Source organism: Oncorhynchus tshawytscha, linkage group LG10 (genome assembly GCF_018296145.1).
Source record: "Oncorhynchus tshawytscha isolate Ot180627B linkage group LG10, Otsh_v2.0, whole genome shotgun sequence".
NCBI lineage: Eukaryota > Metazoa > Chordata > Actinopteri > Salmoniformes > Salmonidae > Oncorhynchus > Oncorhynchus tshawytscha.
Window position 1 is genome coordinate 54881313 of NC_056438.1, and position 20006 is coordinate 54901318.

General features: G+C 39.4%; 1 protein-coding gene across 1 annotated transcript in view; it reads right to left on the reverse strand.

Moving 5' to 3' along the window:
• LOC112261103 (BMP/retinoic acid-inducible neural-specific protein 3-like) overlaps positions 1 to 20006 on the reverse strand; it is a 65234-nt gene that overhangs the window by 3769 nt on the left and 41459 nt on the right. The window lies entirely within an intron of this gene.

A 20006-nucleotide genomic window follows, 5' to 3' on the forward strand; every position in this document is an offset into this window, starting at 1 on the left:
TCCTACTTATGCTGTAGGAAAGTTGTCTACCCATGCAGCTGACATGAGGTATCCTATCAAATCACTGCAATGAAGACACTTTTTTTTTACAAAGCCCAACTGGGTGAGACCTGCAATTGTTATGGGGGCTGGAGCTTCTATTATCACATGTGCTACTTTTGGCATAATGCAAGTGAGTAAATTGCAGTGCACTGGCGGGCTCAGGACATTACAGTGTTCAATGATCCTGAGTGAACTACTTCGGGCTCCCAGAGCCAACACCAAATTAGTTTGATAACATTAGCTTTGGCATTACGGTGTTAGTTTAGCACATTCAACGGCTCAATTGTTTTACACATCAGGCTCACGTTGTCACATCTATTCATACTATCAATTTGAAATGCATGTGATGTAGCAATAGGTATTTGGATTGATGGATCCCTTAGTGTGTTCAGTGTTAAATGCTTTGTTTTTTTAATGGTAGTAGTCAATTATTTAATTGCTTTCTATCTTGATAGATATCCTGCGTAATTATTTATTGACATGGGCATTACACCAGAGGAACTCCTAGTGAAAAAACCTTACCAGATGACTCGGTTGTCGGCATATTATCACATGCAGTTATGGTGCACTTTGGTGCTCTGACAAACACTACATCCCTTTTTTTGGAAAACAGAATAAGCAGTGGTCAGTATATAACTGCCTTACTTACATATCAGCTACAATGCAATCAGAGATGTTATGCCCTTATGGTTACCTACTTTCATCTGACACAAGGAGGCACTGTACTTGCTGATTTCATATGTGGTTAGACACTACATTATGCCCACATCAAATAACACATTTTCTTAGCATGTACTTACGCATTCTAACCAACCACCGGACAAGCCAAGGCTATCCAGTGGTAATATCATAGAATAAAAACCGCATCTTTCACTTTGCTACCCTATAGCTTGCTGCTTGTCAGGCTCACCCACATACAGAAGTGAAATATTGGATGCATCCCAAATGGCACCCTATTCCCTTTATACAGTAGTGTACTACTTTTTAACAGGGAGCATGAGGACGGGAATAGGGTGCCATTTGGGATGCAGACATTGAGTCTCTGCCTGACCAATAACTGGAGTGATCAATTCCTCTGCTTCCCTCCACATGCACTGTATAACCCAGGCCGTTTGAATGATCATTAGGATTCACAGCACACAAAAGGAATTTGTCAGCCTAGTCCCCTTTTTCTGGCATTTATGACTTTATGTTCAAATTGATGGACAATATCGGCCTTTCGAAATGTGTCAGATAAAGGGATGAGGTTATATTCCATAATGGACACTGCCCATTCTCATTCTGTTGGGCGTATTAGTGATTCATATGACCATAAAGAGAACGGGCAGGAAACTGATGGCTGCCTCAGCTTGTTCATTTAGCTCAAAAACAAGTATTTTGAATCATGGTTTTGCATGGCAGTGCTGCAACTATCATTTTATATTAGGGAGGGTGAAGCCATTCTTTTAAAAGAGGACATTGCTCTGCCATAAAGCTTGTGTATTTGAGTTGTATGTTGCAATACATGTCAGAATTACAGAGCAGTCATCTGCTTGGAGTACAGGGAGATATCTTCCCATTTCTCAATGGATTAAGCTTAGTAAATCAAATAAATCACGTTGTTTCTGAATACTGCACCTGTCAGGATTGAATCTTTAAGGAATCCCCCTTGGATTCCCCACAACTCTTCCATTTCTTTGATTGAAGAAGTTATAAACATATTGCTAAAGAGATCTAAGTTTACCATCCTTCCTTCAAACACATGTCTTCTTTTTTCTTTCCATGTGTATTCTACTCCTACTGGAATACTTCAAGTGGAAAACACAGTGAGACATGGCTGTCAAGCCATCATCGCAAATACATCAAATGGTTGCTTGTGGCACTTTGACGGCAACTACAATACAGTGCTTCCACCATATTTGACATTATAGTTAGAATGCACTCACTATATGGTACAATGACATAAAGTCGGCACTTGTCACAAGGTAAAACTTGTCGGGAATGGTAAACTATCTGTAGGAACTACTGTAATTGATGTTAGCTCTTTATGAACAAGGTTCCAATTCTTCTATGGCATTTTTCAACACTTTATATTCCAGAGATAGGACTAAGAAAAACCTTTTCCCTTTCTCCCCGAATCAGATTCTGAAATATCAGATTCTGAAATATTACATATTTAGGGGGATCTTGTTGCGCTCAGACTGAGCATGGAAAATGCAATCTGTATCGGGTTGGAAAGACATCATCATGTGCATATAAACTAGTTGATGGATACTTTGATGGCTTTCTAGTGGCATATAATGTGATATGCAACTGGACTAATTAACGTTACGTTAATATCTTAATAGATGCTTTTGTTTAGAGATTACTCTAATCCCTTAAGGACTCCAATTTTCTAAACATTAATTAAGAAATCCCTTCAGAATGAGATCGTACCACTTGAGATAAACTGTAAAATGTGTAAGCTAAGACACTATACTGTCACACACTGATCTGTTTCACCTGTCTTGTGCTTGTCTCCACCCCCCTCCAGGTGTCACCCATCTTCCCCCTGTGTATTTATACCTGTATTCTCTGTTTGTCTGTTGCCATTTCGTTGTGTTCGTAAACCTACAAGCGTTTGTTTCCCTGCTCCTGCCTGTTTCTTGCTCCTGTTTTCTAGTCCTTCCTGTTTTGACCGTTCTGCCTGCCCTGACCCTGTGACTGCCTGACGTTTTTGTATCTTACCCCTCTATTCTGGATTATTGACCCCTGCCTGCCCTGATAGATCAAATATGTATTACTCCCAGGCTACAGCCAAATAATGATGAGCAGAAGCACTGTGTTTGATTTGACAGTCGGAGAAATCAACACATACTGTATAATCTTACCCAATGACAGGTTCTGGTATGCATTGATAGTTGAGCTCTATTGCCTTGTACAGTGCCTTGTGAAAGTATTCGGCCCCCTTGAACTTTGCGACCTTTTGCCACATTTCAGGCTTCAAACATAAAGATATAAAACTGTATTGTTTTGTGAAGAATCAACAACAAGTGGGACACAATCATGAAGTGGAACGACATTTATTGGATATTTCAAACTTTTTTAACAAATCAAAACTGAAAAATTGGGCGTGCAAAATTATTCAGACCCCTTAATTTAATACTTTGTAGCGCCACCTTTTGCTGCGATTACAGCTGTAAGTCGCTTGGGGTATGTCTCTATCAGTTTTGCACATCGAGAGACTGACATTTTTTCCCATTCCTCCTTGCAAAACAGCTCGAGCTCAGTGAGGTTGGATGGAGAGCATTTGTGAACAGCAGTTTTCAGTTCTTTCCACAGATTCTCGATTGGATTCAGGTCTGGACTTTGACTTGGCCATTCTAACACCTGGATATGTTTATTTTTGAACCATTCCATTGTAGATTTTGCTTTATGTTTTGGATCATTGTCTTGTTGGAAGACAAATCTCCGTCCCAGTCTCAGGTCTTTTGCAGACTCCATCAGGTTTTCTTCCAGAATGGTCCTGTATTTGGCTCCATCCATCTTCCCATCAATTTTAACCATCTTCCCTGTCCCTGCTGAAGAAAAGCAGGCCCAAACCATGATGCTGCCACCACCATGTTTGACAGTGGGGATGATGTGTTCAGGGTGATGAGCTGTGTTGCTTTTATGCCAAACATAACATTTTGCATTGTTGCCAAAAAGGTCAATTTTGGTTTCATCTGACCAGAGCAACTTCTTCCACATGTTTGGTGTGTCTCCCAGGAGGCTTGTGGCAAACTTTAAACAACACTTTTTATGGATATCTTTAAGAAATGGCTTTCTTCTTGCCACTCTTCCATAAAGGCCAGATTTGTGCAATATACGACTGATTGTTGTCCTATGGACAGAGTCTCCCACCTCAGCTGTAGATCTCTGCAGTTCATCCAGAGTGATCATGGGCCTCTTGGCTGCATCTCTGATCAGTCTTCTCCTTGTATGAGCTAAAAGTTTAGAGGGACGGCCAGGTCTTGGTAGATTTGCAGTGGTGTGATACTCCTTCCATTTCAATATTATCGCTTGCACAGTGCTCCTTGGGTTGTTTAAAGCTTGGGAAATCTTTTTGTATCCAAATCCGGCTTTAAACTTCTTCACAACAGTATCTCGGACCTGCCTGGTGTGTTCCTTGTTCTTCGTGATGCTCTCTGCGCTTTTAATGGACCTCTGAGACTATCACAGTGAGGTGCATTTATACGGAGACTTGATTACACACAGGTGGATTGTATTTATCATCATTAGTCATTTAGGTCAACATTGGATCATTCAGAGATCCTCACTGAACTCCCGGAGAGTTTGCTGCACTGAAAGTAAAGGGGCTGAATAATTTTGCACGCCCAATTTTTCAGTTTTTGATTTGTTAAAAAAGTTTGAAATATCCAATAAATGTCGTTCCACTTCATGATTGTGTCCCACTTGTTGTTGATTCTTCACAAAACAATACAGTTTTATATCTTTATGTTTGAAGCCTGAAATATGGCAAAAGGTCGCAAAGTTCAAGGGGGCCGAATACTTTCGCAAGGCACTGTAAATGGCTTATAATTCTCTCTCTGTTGGATAACTCACAACGTAACATAATGCTGTCTAAACAGCCATTCACTTTCTTAATGTGAGGCTTGCAGCTTTTCCATCAGATAAACAAGTATTTCACCTAGGCTCAAGGAATACTGTGGTTTAACTATATTTTCAAGAGCCTTTCGTCAAGAAATCAATATTTTGTCTTGAACATATGTATGAACATTGTTCATATGAGAAATGCACCTCACTTTCTGTCAGTGCTGGTAAAGCCTGAACAATAAATATATTTGGCCTTTGCACACACAGTTGGGAAAGCAATGCTATCAGATTTCTGCTTATCTAACTCTGGTGGGTGATTTTAGTATGGACAAACACCACTGCCGTGCTCTAAGGTTTCACAAACTCTTAAAGAAGATCAATCTCCACTACTACAACGATTCCTCTTTCCAAGGTTGGTGTTTGTGACGATCGTCCTATGATATTAGTCACAGAATCTAAAGACGTGCTTTAATCAATAATCCAAAATTGCAAACGGTTAATGGTTCATGATAAACACATGCATTTATGAATTGTTTGTATGTAATGTGGGGCTAGCAATGTCCTTTTGGTAAATGGTTACCTTGTTGTTCGTAGAGGGTTATCTGTTCATTTCCAGAGAATTGACAGGCGATGGGGTGCGTTCAAGTGCGCATGGTTTATTCAGTGTATGGGTATAGCGGAAATGTCTTATCCCGGGTGGACGTACATGTTCTTGTCCCAGATTGTATTTATGCTAAAAGAATGGTTGCACTGTAATTGATATGTGTGCTCAAGGTTATTCGTGTGTGTATCATCTGAAGATGTTTAGATGTTATTTTATGCTGTTGAATGTTAATTGATCATAATGTTAATTGGCTTGTTCTCATTGGTTGCATCATAGGTATTGGTATTTAAACCCTGTCATTCCTTCATTTGCGGGACAGGGAACAGGTTGGCATGCTGCTGAGGTTTCAGGTGTTATTGTAGCCTAGGTTTGGTTTGAAGAGCTCTATTTGATACAGTTTATTATGTTTGTAAATAGTTGTACATTTTGCTGACTATATCCTCACTTTTGCTAATAAAAGCCTCACGGTGGAAAAGAAAAATCAGTTCTGCTTTGTTGCCTCCTCACAGTAAACTCCGAACGCTGGGTCTTTCTCACAGTGCTGAAACATAAAAACCTGACACCGACTCCAGCTCTTGATCTAAAAAGCTCAGATAATTCAGTATTTAAGGTGGGAAGTGTCACGCATCAAGGTAAAAAAGAAGTGCAGTACATACGCTGCTGTGTTTGTTGTTTACAGAGACATCTTTGTTGTGATATGGCAAAAAGATGTGGCAGTTTCACCATTAAGAATTCCAGCTTTAAAGCTAACGTGTGTAGCAAGATGGAATGTCACATCCTCAAGATGGCTTTATGATTTCTAAGGAAAGATCTACAGATGCTTGATAACTGTTTCCTTTGATATTGATATACTGTACACGTGAGTTTAGAAACCTATACATTTGGCCATGTTCGCAAACTGTCTTTTTGTTGTTGCCAAGAAAAATATCAAACTCCTTTTGTGTATTATGAATAGGCATGAAAAGGTATTAAATTACTCTTGCCAGATCAACTTTGACAACAGAGAGGGTAACACTAGAAGCTTTAGTAAGCCCACCAGTTATTTAGCATGGCTGGTTGAAGATGTAATATTTTCCCCAGTCATGCGGTGAGATCAGACCTGAATAATAGATTGAGTGAACATGAGGGGTTCAATCATTCAGGGTTTGCCAAGCAGCTGCAGTGAGCTCCAAAAGCACAAATATCATACCCCCCAAAATGCTAACCTCCCCTGTTATTGTAATGGTGAGAGATTTGCATGTCCTGGGGATATGATATTTGTGTGTCTAACTTTCTCACTCATTATTATTCATGCTTAATTCAGGATTATCCAGAACCATGGTAGCATCCACATTAATGTAGAAGTCTTTAGAAACATATTCCATTCTTATTTACAATCAAATTGACTCCAAAATGACACAATACATTATTTCCCATTTGTTTCCACTGGGCACAAAATAATCTGAAACACAACAAAAAACAAACAGCAAATGCATTCAACAAATGTGTAGATTAAGTAGATTATGTAGTAGTTGCGTGCTATGAATATGGGACCAAATACTTCAATACACATTTATGTGAATTTGTCCCAATACTTTTGGTCCCCTAAATTGGAGGGAATATGTACAAAAAGTGATGTAATTTCAAAACGGTTCAACTGATATGAATGAGAATATCCTCAAATGAAAGCTGACAGTCTGCGCTTTAAACTCATAGTCATTGTATTATTTCAAATCCAAAGTGCTGGAGCACATAACTAAAACAATAAAACATGTGTCCCAATACTTTTGGAACTCACTTGTATTTCTCAGAATACTTGCCTGAAAATAATGATTTTTATACTTTGTGAGCAATACATTGTGAGAGATACTGCCCACAAAATATGTACTTTAAGTGCCTTAGATATCGCCTGCTGTCCATCTACCAAAGCCGATGCTTTGGGTACATTTCTGAGGAGATTTTGTTGAGCCGAGTCATATATTGGATCTACAGTAGCCCAGTTCTTGTAGCTGGGCACCAGTTTCTCTAACCTGACCAAGGGAGCATATCAAGAATATACTGTTTCATTGCTCCTACAGCATGAAAGCAGTACGCTCCAGGATGTTACACCAACAGGCCGCAGTTGGAATGAGACAGTGTACAGTCAATCTGGTCTCAGAGTAGCTTGTACTATTCTGTATGTAAATCTGTGACCCTCCATTTAGTATGTTATGTTATGGTATGTATTCATTAGAATTCTCATACATTACAAAAAAATGTTTTGTATTTGATGGTTCTGGATAATAAAATGTATTAACCTTGGGCATTATCAAGGTTGTTTGTATAAAGGAACTCAGATGGCCTAGTTAGCTTGGATTTAACTATGCTCCCACTTACAGTTAGTGCATCGTTTAAACTGATCTATTTTATATACCAAACAACCCTTACCCTTAAATTCCCTTTATGGCAGAAGGATTATTTGTAAGGCGGACATGCAATATTGTCAATAATATCAATAGTCTTCGAGTTGTGAATGACAACGCTAGCCTACATGTGACTCAGCATCTCCCTATTTGTCACGTTCTGACCTTAGTTCCTTTTTTGTCTTTGTGTTAGGTTGGTCAGGGTGTGAGTTGGGATGGGTAGTCTATGTTCTTTTTTCTATGTTGCTATATTTCTATGTGTTTGGCATAGTATGGTTTTCAATCAGAGGCAGGTGTCGTTCGTTGTCTCTGATTGAGAATCATACTTAGGTAGCCTGTTTTCCCCATTTTGGTTGTGGGTGTTTAATTTCTGTTTAGTGTCTGTTCACCTGGCAGAACTGTTTCGTTTTCTCTTCGTTGTTATTTTGTGTAGTGTTCAGTTCTTCAATTAAAATATGACGAACACTTACCACGCTGCATTTTGGTCCTCCTCTCCTTCCACCAACGAGAATTGTTACACTATTTTAATCATTGTTCATTGATTCCACTGCTTTCCCTCCATGGGAGACCAGAGGAAACTCACAGCATGTTATTTCCCTCTTCTCCATCAAACATCTTTTAGGTGTGCACTTGCTTTGTTTCTTTCCACAGAATGTTCACCTTGTATTACTTTACAAGTTGATTTTCTGGTGCTTTTAAATTGCTGCCGTAGAAGGCGGCTGACCCCCCCATGACCCACATCTTATCTTGTGATTTGTATTAAGTTGTATCTGGGTTTTGATTTATGTTTCAAAAATAGTATTACTTCTTAACTTATGCTGTACCACTGAGTTTGAACTACATTGAACTCACACTTTTAAACTAGATTGTGATAAGACTTACTGGGTAGGTTGAAAGGCCTATGAAAATTAACAGTGGAGACTAGGGTTGCATCCCAAATGGCACCCTATTCCCTATTTAGTGCAACACTTTTGATCAGTGCACATAGAGCTCTGGTTAGAAGTAGTGTACTATACAGGGAATAGGGTGTAATTTGGGACGCAGTTAGAAAATCCAAGTCACTGCTCTAATCTGGAGACTGCCTCTGACTGACATGCCGTTCACGATTCATTTTCTAATAGTAAATCTTTATTTTTTCTTCATGCAGGAATAAGAGGAAGCAGTGACCTTGCTCCTCAGTCCTCAGATATGAACCATACATGGTCCACAAATGCACATTTTTTGTCTTTATAAATCGATTACAGTACATTTACTTGTATTTCAGCAGTGCAGGAATATGAGAGTACCTTGCTCCGAGACAGTGTCCTATGGCGATGTAGTAGCAATTATAGGTAAAACTTCACTGACAATGAAGAGCTTGTGGCAAGCTATAAATCGTTGCTCTCACGGTAGGGAATTTAAGGAAGTTTCGTCTCTCCTCACAGTATAATTTTTTTGGGCCTTGGGCAAAGTAAAGATAGAAATGTTTGCAAGGCTTATGTCGCACATTACATTTAGCAATGGGCTTGGGGCTTAGAAGCTCAAGAGGGAAGAACCAACCTGGGAGAGACTTGCTGTACCGTGGCTGGCACTGTGAACATTTGAGCCATTGGGAAAGGTTTCCAAAGTGCTATATGTACTGAGTTGACTTTTTATTCAGAGTAATGAAGGACTCTTAATACCTCTTCAACTTCAGTGTATGAAGGGCGTTTTCTATTGTCCTGATGGGTAGCTGTCCCACTGAACTTACACAACTCTACTACACTTACATTCACATTCAACGTTATCTTCTGATAGACATGCACAGACAGCTGTCTTGCCATTTACTTGCAATAAAAATATAAATTACATAGATTTTTTTTAAATTACATATTTGGACTAATAAGTAACATTTTGCCATTGTAATCTTGTGGTGGACCAGCCCACATATTACTCACACACAATAGCTAGTGTTTATAAAACTGCCTTTATAAAGACCTGAAAATTAACTGCTTAATACTGTTAATGAGATCCTCACTTTAGTACTATGACAGTTGATGAGCTGAACTCGACAGTGTGAGTCAGAATCTAATTGAGCCAGTGGAGACTACCCTTGGCATCACAAACTGTCCATGTTGAATGCATATTGGTTGCAAACAGACAGAAGGAAGTTCATTGTTATTCGCTAATGAGCTGATCTGTACTCACAAATTTTCCCTGGCATCAGTTTAATGTTTTTCAATTACATTGTTTCGGCAAAAACATTTAAGTTTACAACTAGCTCAATTTGCTACAACAAACCACCAATATAGTAAAAAAAAAAGTATAAGTTATACACGTAAGTAAAACCCGCTCATATTACAACATACTGTAGCAATATTTCCTGTTTGGCAGAATTTATTATAAACTTATTTTCCCAGAGAGGTAGTTGTATGTAAGCTATACCTTCACCTAGGCAGTGATTCTATCTCTTAAGGCAGAAAGGAAGGATTAATACTATCCCCATAACTACATTATCAGAAAAGGTCCCTTGGGAGAGCAAAGATTCTAGGAAATGAGAAAGTGGGAAGGGAGAGTATACATTACACAAGCCACCCCCCAGAGACATGTAATGCACCTCCAGCTGCCTTTGTACAGTGGGCATGTGGTCCTTTCCCCTGAACAATTTATGCTTGCGTCCCAAATCGCATCCTTTTTCCTATAGTGCACTACTGTTGACCATGGTCCATAAGGCTCTGGTGAAAAGTAGTGCACTATATAGGGAAAACGGTGCCATTTGTTACAAAGGATCTCTGCAGGCGATCCTGGTGAGAAATGGAGTCTGTGCTGAAGGATCCCAAAACCACGCTAGATTACCCCATGTGGATTTGATGCACCTATATGAACAGGCACACAGAGTGAACAATAGTAGAAGATGAACTGCCATGGTCTCTCCTATCTTTCAGCAGAAGAGAGAGGAGAGGCCTCGGTCTGCTATTCTATTTATAGCTCAATGTCTTTGTGGCAAGCAGTCAGGTATTGAACAGCGTTGATTATGTTTTTCTCCCCCCAAAAAAGCCTGTAAATTTCAGCATACAACACCTCCTCACACATCTGTTCTACTTTGCTGAGCTTACCGGTCAAGTTTGACGATGGATTACTTTCATCCCAAAAATAGAGACGGGGAAAGTTTAACTCACAATGTTTATGTATTCAATTGAACAAGAATGTATGGCGCATGACATAAAGTTGTTCAAGAGAGTAGCAACGTTCAACTGGTGTTTGAAATAGGCTTAGAGAGCAGGTGTCTGCTGCTGTTTTAAAACCGTCCTGCAATTTTAAACCCGTCCTGAGACTCCTGCCATGTCTCCAGGCATCCCCAAAATAAACAAAAACTGGCTCCCGGAGAATGAGTGCACAACTGGTAAATAGTCGCTTATAAATACAGTAGATCAGTCAGTCAGGGGGCTAGCTGCCGGCAGAGACTTACAGTTGAAGTCGGAGGTTTACATACACTTAGGTTGGAGTCATTAACTTGTTTTTCCAACCACTCCACAAATGTCTTGTTAACAAACTATAGTGTTGGCAAGTCGGTTAGGACATCTACTTTGTGCATGACACAAGTAATTTTCCCAACAATTGTTTACAGATAGATTATTTCATTTAAAACTCACTGTATCACAATTACAGTGGGTCAGAGGTTTACATACTGTGGGGCAAAAAAGTATTTAGTTAGCCACCAATTGTGCAAGTTCTCCCACTTAAAAAGATGAGAGAGGCCTGGAATGGGCCAAAATACCAGCAACAGTGTGTGAAAACCTTGTGAAGACTTACAAAAAACGTTTGACCTCTGTCATAGCTAACAAAGGGTATATAACAAGTAAGTATTGAGAAACTTTTGTTATTGACCAAATACTTATTTTCCACCATAATTTGCAAATAAATTCATTAAAAATCCTACAATGTGATTTTCTGGAGGTTTTTTTTCTAATTTTGTCTGTCATAGTTGAAGTATACCTATGATGAAAATTACAGGCCTCTCTCATCGTTTTAAGTGGGAGAACTTGCACAATTGGTGGCTGACTAAATACTTTTTTGCCCCACTGTACACTAAGTTGACTGTGCCTTTAAACAGCTTGGAAAATTCCAGAAAATTATGTCATGGCTTTAGAAGCTTCTGATAGGCTAATTGACATCATTTGAGTCAATTGGAGGTGTACCTGTGGATGTATTTCAAGACCTACCTTCAAACTCATTGCCCCTTTGCTTGACATCATGGGGAAATCAAAAGAAATTAGCCAAGACCTTAGAAAAATAATTGTAAACCTCCACAAGCCTGGTTCATCATTGGGAGCAATTTCCAAACACCTAATGGTACCATGTTCATCTGTACAAACAATAGTAAGCAAGTATAAACACCATAGGACCATGCAGCCATCGTACCGCTCATGAAGGAGACGCGTTCTGTCTCTTAGAGATGAATGTATTTTCGTGTGAAAAGTGCATATCAATCCCAGAACAACAGCAAAGGACCCTGTGAAGATGCTGGAGGAAACAGGTACAAAAGTATCTATAGCCACAGTAAAAGGATTCCTATATCGACATAACCTGAAAGGCTGCTCAGCAAGGAAGAAGCTACTCCTCCAAAACCGCTATGAAAAAGCCAGACTACGGTTTGCAATTGCACATGGGACAAAGATCAGACTTTTTGGAGAAATGTTCTCTGGTCTGATGAAACAAAAATAGAACTGTTTGGCCATAATGACCATCGTTATGTTTGGGGAAAAGGGGGAGGCTTGCAAGTCGAAGAACCCCATCCCAACCGTGAAGTACAGGGGTGGCAGCATCATGTTGTGGGTGTGCTTTGCTGCAGGAGGGACTGGTGCACTTCACAAAATAGATGGCATCATGAGGTGAGAAAATTATGTGGATATATTGACGCAACATCTCAAGACATCAGTCAGGAAGTTAAAGCTTGGTCGCAAATGGGTCTTCCAAATGGACAATGACCCCAAGCATACTTCCAAAGTACCTTTTGTGACTAGGGGCAGTATTTTCATTTTGGGAAAAAATCATTTTTGTCAGGACAAGATGCTAGAATATGCATATAATTGACAGCTTAGGATAGAAAACACTCTAAAGTTTCCAAAACTGTAAAATCTGTACTAATCTTACCAAACAATTTAGGAACTTAAATAAAATAAGACACATGGCTTATCTTCCTTATAAGCCTACATTAAAATGCTATAAAATTACAAATAATACAGTAAAAATGTCATAAATGTTTGTTTTGTCGCTGATGCGATCTGTCAGCGTGAATCATTTCTCATATTTCCTCCCTTTCAGGGGTATAACATTACAATTGTATAGCTAATAGGCTATGTGTTTGTAGATCGACTGAGGTGAATGAACCTACAGCAGCCAAGGTGATGATGGCAAGGGTCAATTTTGCTAGTTTTTGCTGTTCTCTAAATAGCATTTAAAAGCTTGTATAGAATTTCAGTAGCCTAAATGATCTTCAACTTACAAATAATTCTGGACTCGTTTGAAATATAGCACCCTTTGTAAAAATTGTTTGCTGCCACTGCTGCATGATTTAAGGTAGAAGTGTGCTGCATGGTCTCCGATCACGTAAGCGAACTCACATGCCTCCGGCATGAACATGTGAAGTCTGCACAGAATACAAAATCACAGGGATCGTAGCATCCCAAAGGGAACTATTCCCAAAGCCCTGCTTTATTCAACTCACGATTCCTCAATGTATCGAGAAAACTATTAATACGATGGGTGCATATTTCCAGATCTTTGTGGCACACTCAGAACTTCAACCTTTGGCAAACCTCATCTTTGACCTGAAGATGTATTCAATCCAGTGCCTTGTGTGTAGTGCTTGTGTGAAGCTTGACGATTACAAAGTGTTTATCCGTGTGGCACTGTATCAGCACACGTTCATGGTAGAATTATAGCTCCAATCATATTACTGGCATGTGCAACATGCAACTTCTACCAGTACATAAGCTAAGTATCTTACAAATTAATATTTTTTACATGGCAGATTATAGCCAAATTCTGTGGCTATATGCATTACATTGGTTTGACTTCTGGTCAAGCACTATTGAGCTATGGATGAAGTATCTACCTGCATGTGTCAACATAATGCTTGATCTTCGTTATGACAGTGTTATCATCCAATCAGTGTGTGTGATACGCATTTCACATTCTAATCTAATTCAGTCAAAATGTAGGGGAAAAAAGCAATACAAATCAGTCAAACAGTAAGACATGTACAAAATGCTAAATATTGAAGATGCATGGATGTCCTTGGTGATATATAGTGATGTTTTGTTCATCCGACAAATGTAATCCCCTGAAATAATCCCCTGAATAAATACGATGTTAGGAAATGTTGCCAGCTATTGAACCAAAGAAATCAATTTCTGGAGAAGTATTTTTGTTGTTATTACAAATCTGTCACATTCAAAATGTGCATGTGACACATCTAACTACTTCCAGTGCATGCTTTATTTAGGTAATAAACGCAGAAATGGGCAAGCCATCAGTGAAATTTCAATTGGCAGGTCTTGATGGGGAAGCAGTGCCAAGACTATTTGTAGGTGGTACCATGTATCAAATAACTCTCTGTTACTTGAAGGCATGTTTTTAATTAACATAATGGAACCATTGTGGTAATTAAGCGATTTGCACTGTATCATGAAGGGATAGTGAATCTAACACTAAGAGAATATTTGACTTTTACAGGCTGAATTTATAGCTCTGCACATCATCTTTCACAGTAGTTAAAAGGAGGTGTTGACAGGTCCTTTTTGTCGGATAAAAAAATAGATCCAAGAAGGTAAATTTGTTAAGATTTACATAACGCTTGTATGTTGCAGATTTACATACAGTCAAGTGTAACTCATTTGACTATATAACTATACAACTAATTAGATTAGCCTGGGTGCTAGCGTGAGAGACTGATTTTGCTTTGTCAGTCATAGAAATCTGTGTAGAAATTGCTTTACTAATGAGAGCCGTTATGAAACATTGGGCGGAGCCTTTCAATGATTTAATTTCTTTTGCCCAAGGAGGTCATGATCTGCATCCCAAATGGCACCCTATTCCCATAGGACTATTATCAAAAGTAGTGCACTGCATAGGGAATAGAGTACCATTTGGGATATACTCATTAACCCATCTTGCAAAGGCCTTCAGTACAATAAACTGTTTTTTTTTAGGGGTTCAAGCAGCAAAGCTGGGTGAAACCCTATTGTATTTGTTGCCATTGGTTATTCTTCTTCTTTTTCCATAATGGCACATTCCCATGCAAATTCCTGTGAGATGGTAAGGCTTAGGATGTTTAACCTTGAAGGATAGTGAAGGGTAAAGTGTGCACACATTCATGCAATGCCATGTCAATTGGCCACATGGTGGCACTATAACAATCAGTTTAAAATGCAACATTTAAAAGGTCACACCCCTCACCCTGTCTGACCTAGAGTCATGAAATTCAGTACATAGGTCCCTCTCCTCGCAAGGAACAAATTTGCCTCAAGGACACATAAGGTCCACCATGATGAACTTTCCACAATTTAGAATTTTTGCAAAAACACTAGGGGAAAACGAGTGGCGAGACAGCATTTGCCGCAGTACTTTCAAAGCAGCAGCACCGAATGCATTTATCAGACATATTCATTAGTTCACGTCATAGAAAAACGGTTTGCTACGGAAACGAACCTCTGGTGGGCTAGATGGAGACCAAGACAGCAACAGAAGGTTAGTGTTTTTTTTCTATACATACACATAAAACATTTCTTTGTTACAAAGTTTACTGTGTATAGTGTTAAATATTACCCTGCCTTACATAAACCTTACAGAATTAATAATTGCAGAAGATCCCTGTAACCAGATGAACAAATCATTGAAACTTACCTGCCTTTTTTATTTTTCAAAGTCCACTGCTTAACATTGTGTGTGTGTGTGTATGGAGTGAAATTAATTTTTAAATATATTGTAACCATTCTTTGCATAACGCTTAACCCCAGTACACTATACTACAGAGTATGTTGTCCATCGAAGTTGTTGTCTCTGGCTCTTTTGATATCAGATTCCAGGAATGTTTCCAAATCACATGACCAGACAAGAAAAACAAAAGGCCTTATAGTCATTGCACAGAGGAAAAGGGAAGCTATCTATAATACTAATCTTTTGTCATAGCCTACAAATAGGACCCAGATTTTTACCTGACCAAGTCCTGAGATCAGGAAAAACTCCAGGCCCAAGAAAAGACACAAACATTTTTCCACACCATTTTTCATCCTGTGGTGCCACCTCTGGATCTCACAATATGATATTATCACGATACTTAAGTGCCAACACTATATGTATTGCAAATAACACGATTCCCATGATTCTATATGTATTGCAATTCGATATTGCGATTTGATGTTCCAAACATATTCCTCTCTATATGTTTGATGCAGAGAGACAAGAGAGAGCTTGAGGAAATGAGTTTTGATCCGTCATGTAGATAAGTGGTATAAACCAACTATTTAAAAAGTCGACGAATAACAAGCTATAGGATACAAATACCGGAGTTTTGGCGCAGGGACTTCCGACTAGTGCTAGTTAACGCTAAATAGCAATAACAACAACAAATATTGTCCAAAATAATATTGAGATAATTAACTGTATCGATTTTTACTTACAGCATCACTACTTAAAACACTACTCCTTAAAACACTACTCCTCTGGCACCGAATGACGGATCTGCACGAAAGTTGATATGTGGTATCTATGGAACAAGGTCTCTCAATACAATATTTTTCAGTCTAGGATCTCAAGCAACAGAGCAATATTTTCCAGGCTAGCATCTCTTGGGTGTGGTCTGGCACATAAATGCATATTATTCAAACATGGATATTTGTATTGTAACAGAACTGGACTCAACATATGCATGCACTTTCAGATTGACCACACGTTGACGCAATAACGGACACATATGTATATCTTTGATCTGTGTGACTCAGAGTCATGCAATTTTGCATGCATGCTCAGGGAGGTGAGTTTAGTTAACGTGTAGAGTATGGCTCTGTTTTGCCGCATGGGCAGAAAAAGCAATCCATACAAGCTTATTGGCTTATAGTGGACATTAGTGGAGGCGCCTCAGAGGAGGAAGGAGAGGACCCTCCTCAGTGAATTTCATAAAAGTAACAATTGTGAAACATTTTAAAAAGTATACATTTTCAGATAAAACTGTACTAAATATATTCACAACACCAAATAAGTGATTAAAACACACTGTTTTGCAATGATAGCAGCACGTCAGTGCTGTCCGAGTGGAACTGAACGCAGAGAGATAAGAGATATCAAGTTGGCACCGACAGAGAGGGCTGCCTCGCTTCTAGTGTTTAGTTTTTTTATGTTTTATTTCTTACATTGTTAGCCCAGAAAATCTTAAGTCTTATTACATACAACAGGGAAGAACTATTGGATATCAGAGTGATGTCAACTTACCAGCACTACAACCAGGAATATGACTTTCCCAAAGCGGATCCTTTGTCCGAACCACCCAGGGCATTTGAACTGATTCCAGAGGCTGACCCAAAACAACGCCTCCGGAGGAGAGGTTCTTTGAGAGGCTAGTCAATGATCATAACACATGCACCTTGCCTGTCACCCTAGACCACAGACGATGCAATAGCCATCATACTGCACACTGCCCTATCCCATCTGGACAAGAGGAATACCTATGTAAGAATGCTGTTCATTGACTACAGCTCAGCATTCAACACCATAGCACCCTCCAAGCTCATCCTTAACCTTGAGGCCCTGGGTCTCAGCCCCGCACTGTGAAATTGGGTTCCGGACTTCCTGACTGGCCGCCCCAAGTTGGTGAAGGTAGGAAATAACATCTACACTTCGTTGATCCTCAACACTGGGGCCCACAAGAGTGTGTGCTCAGCCCCCTCCTGTACTCCCTGTTCACCCATGACTGCGTGGTCATGCACGCCTCCACTCAATCATCAAGTTTGCAGACGACACAACAGTAGTAGGCTTGATTACCAACAATGACAAGACAGCCTACAGGGAGGAGATGAGGGCACTCAGAGTGTGGTGTCAGGAAAGCAACCTCTCACTCAACATCAACAAAACTAAGGAGATGATCGTGGACTTCAGGAAACAGCAGAGGGAGCACCCCCTATCCACATCTACGGGACAGTAGTGGAGAAGGTGGAAAGTTTTAAGTTCCTCGGCGTACACATCACGGACAAACTGAAATGGTCCACATTGCAACATTGCCTCTTCAACCTAAAAAGGCTAAAGAAATTTGGCTTGTCACCTAAAACCCTCACAAACTTTTACAGTTGCACAATTGATAGCATCCTATCGGGCTGTATCACCGACCGGTGGTGTGGTCTGCACAACGCATTACCTCCAGGACACATTCAGCACCCGATGTCACAGGAAGGCCAAAAAGATCATCAAGTACAACAACCAACCGAGGCACTGCTACCATCCAGAAGGCGAGGTCAGTACAACAAAACAAAGATCGAGATACTGTAAAACAGCTTCTTTCTCCGGCTTCTTTCTCCAGGCCATCAGACTGTAAAAAAGCCATCACTAACACAGAGAGGCTGCTGCCTACATACAGACTTGAAATCATTGGCCACTTTAATAAATCAATCACTAGTCACTTTAATAATGTCACATTAATAATGTTTACATATCTTGCATTACTCATCTCACATGTACAGTATATACTGCATTTTATACCATCAATTGCATCTTGCCTATGCCACTCTGTTATTGCTCATCCATATATATGTACATTCATTTCCTTTAGATGTGTGTGTATTAGGTAGTTGTTGTGGAATTGTTAGATTACATGTTAGATATTGCTGCACTGTTGGAACTAAAAGCACACGCATTTCGCTAACCATGTGTATGTGACTAATAAAATGTGATGTTCTACTAAAGCCTCAGCAGTACTCTGTAGGTTAGCACCATGGTGCAGCCAGAGGACACCTAGCTTCTGTCCTCCTCTGGGAACACTGACTTCAAAACAAAACCTAGGAGGCTCATGGTTCTCACCCCCTTCCGTAGACATACACAGTAATTATGACAATTTCTGGAGGACATCCTCCAACATATCAGTGCTCTTGCAGCATGAACTGACATGTTGTCCACCCAATGAAAATATCAGAGATTGAATCTAGTACTGAATGCATAAGCTACAGCTAGCTAGCACTGCAGTGCATACAATGTGATGATTAGTTGACTCAAAGAGAGAGACAGACAATAGTTGAACAGTTTAGAACTAATTAATTTCTTTCAATATTAAGGAGAAGCAAGAGAGAGAGAGAGAGAGAGAGCTATATTTGGTTGTATTTATTTTAAACTTTTACTTAGCTAATGAATGCAGCTAGCTAGTTTAGCCTACTCAAACACCTGGCTCAAACAGAGAGGGATGCTATGTTAGCTAGCTGGCTATGGCAATCCAACAATGTAAGTCTTCCAAGTCAAGGTAAGCTTTTGGTTTTATTAATGTATTGCCACCGGGGCCCACCAGTGTAGTTGTGAAACTGCTTTTGACTGTACACTGTACTGCATGATTGTAATTAGTGGGTTTACTAATGCGTTAGTTCTAGTAGCTATGTTGACTATGACGTGACAATGATGTAGGCTGTGTATAGCAGTCATGATATGAAGGTTTAGCTTGGAAAGTTTTTTTCCTGGTCACAGACAGCAGATGTGTAGTGCACTGAAGTCCACAAGCGAAGGGAAAAGTTGAGAGGAGGAGAGCGCATAGATAGTTGCGAGAAGGAATTATATATACAACAAGCAAAGTGATGAAGCTGTTTTTATGTGGCTGCTATGAAAGTGAATTGAACAATGTTTCTTAAACGGAAGCAAACAGAACAAAACAGGGATAAAAATACCTGTATTTGGCCAATAGAAATGTACATTTGCAAATGATGGACTAATGATTACTCCCTAGATCAGCTAGATACAGGCAAGAATGTGCAAGGCGGTATTGAATGTGTCACTGTCTCACCTTGATTACTCAAAATTCTCTCTATGTTGTAAACTTTAATTTATAGGCTAGGTTGTAGCAACCGCATGATGGGTAAAGTGGAAATTCAAGTATCATGTAATAGCCTAAACCTATTGATGTTACATTGAGCTGGGTGAATGGAATATGAATGACAGTCATCCAATATTCTGTAATAGAAATAAGGCCATGTTCATTAAAAAAAAGAATCCTCCCTCATTTTAAATGGCACCAACCACCACTGGTAGACATATTGTTTGTGCTATAGTATTGGAAAATATTGTGTTTCAAGATGTCCACCCATAGAGGTTCTATACCATATTTCATTCCAGTCTGTTTAGCAATTCTGGAGAAGATGTTTAAAGTAGTCAAAATCATTAAAAAAAATCTAAATATTTCAAAAGCATATTGCATGATTTTGAGTTCTGATATTTGA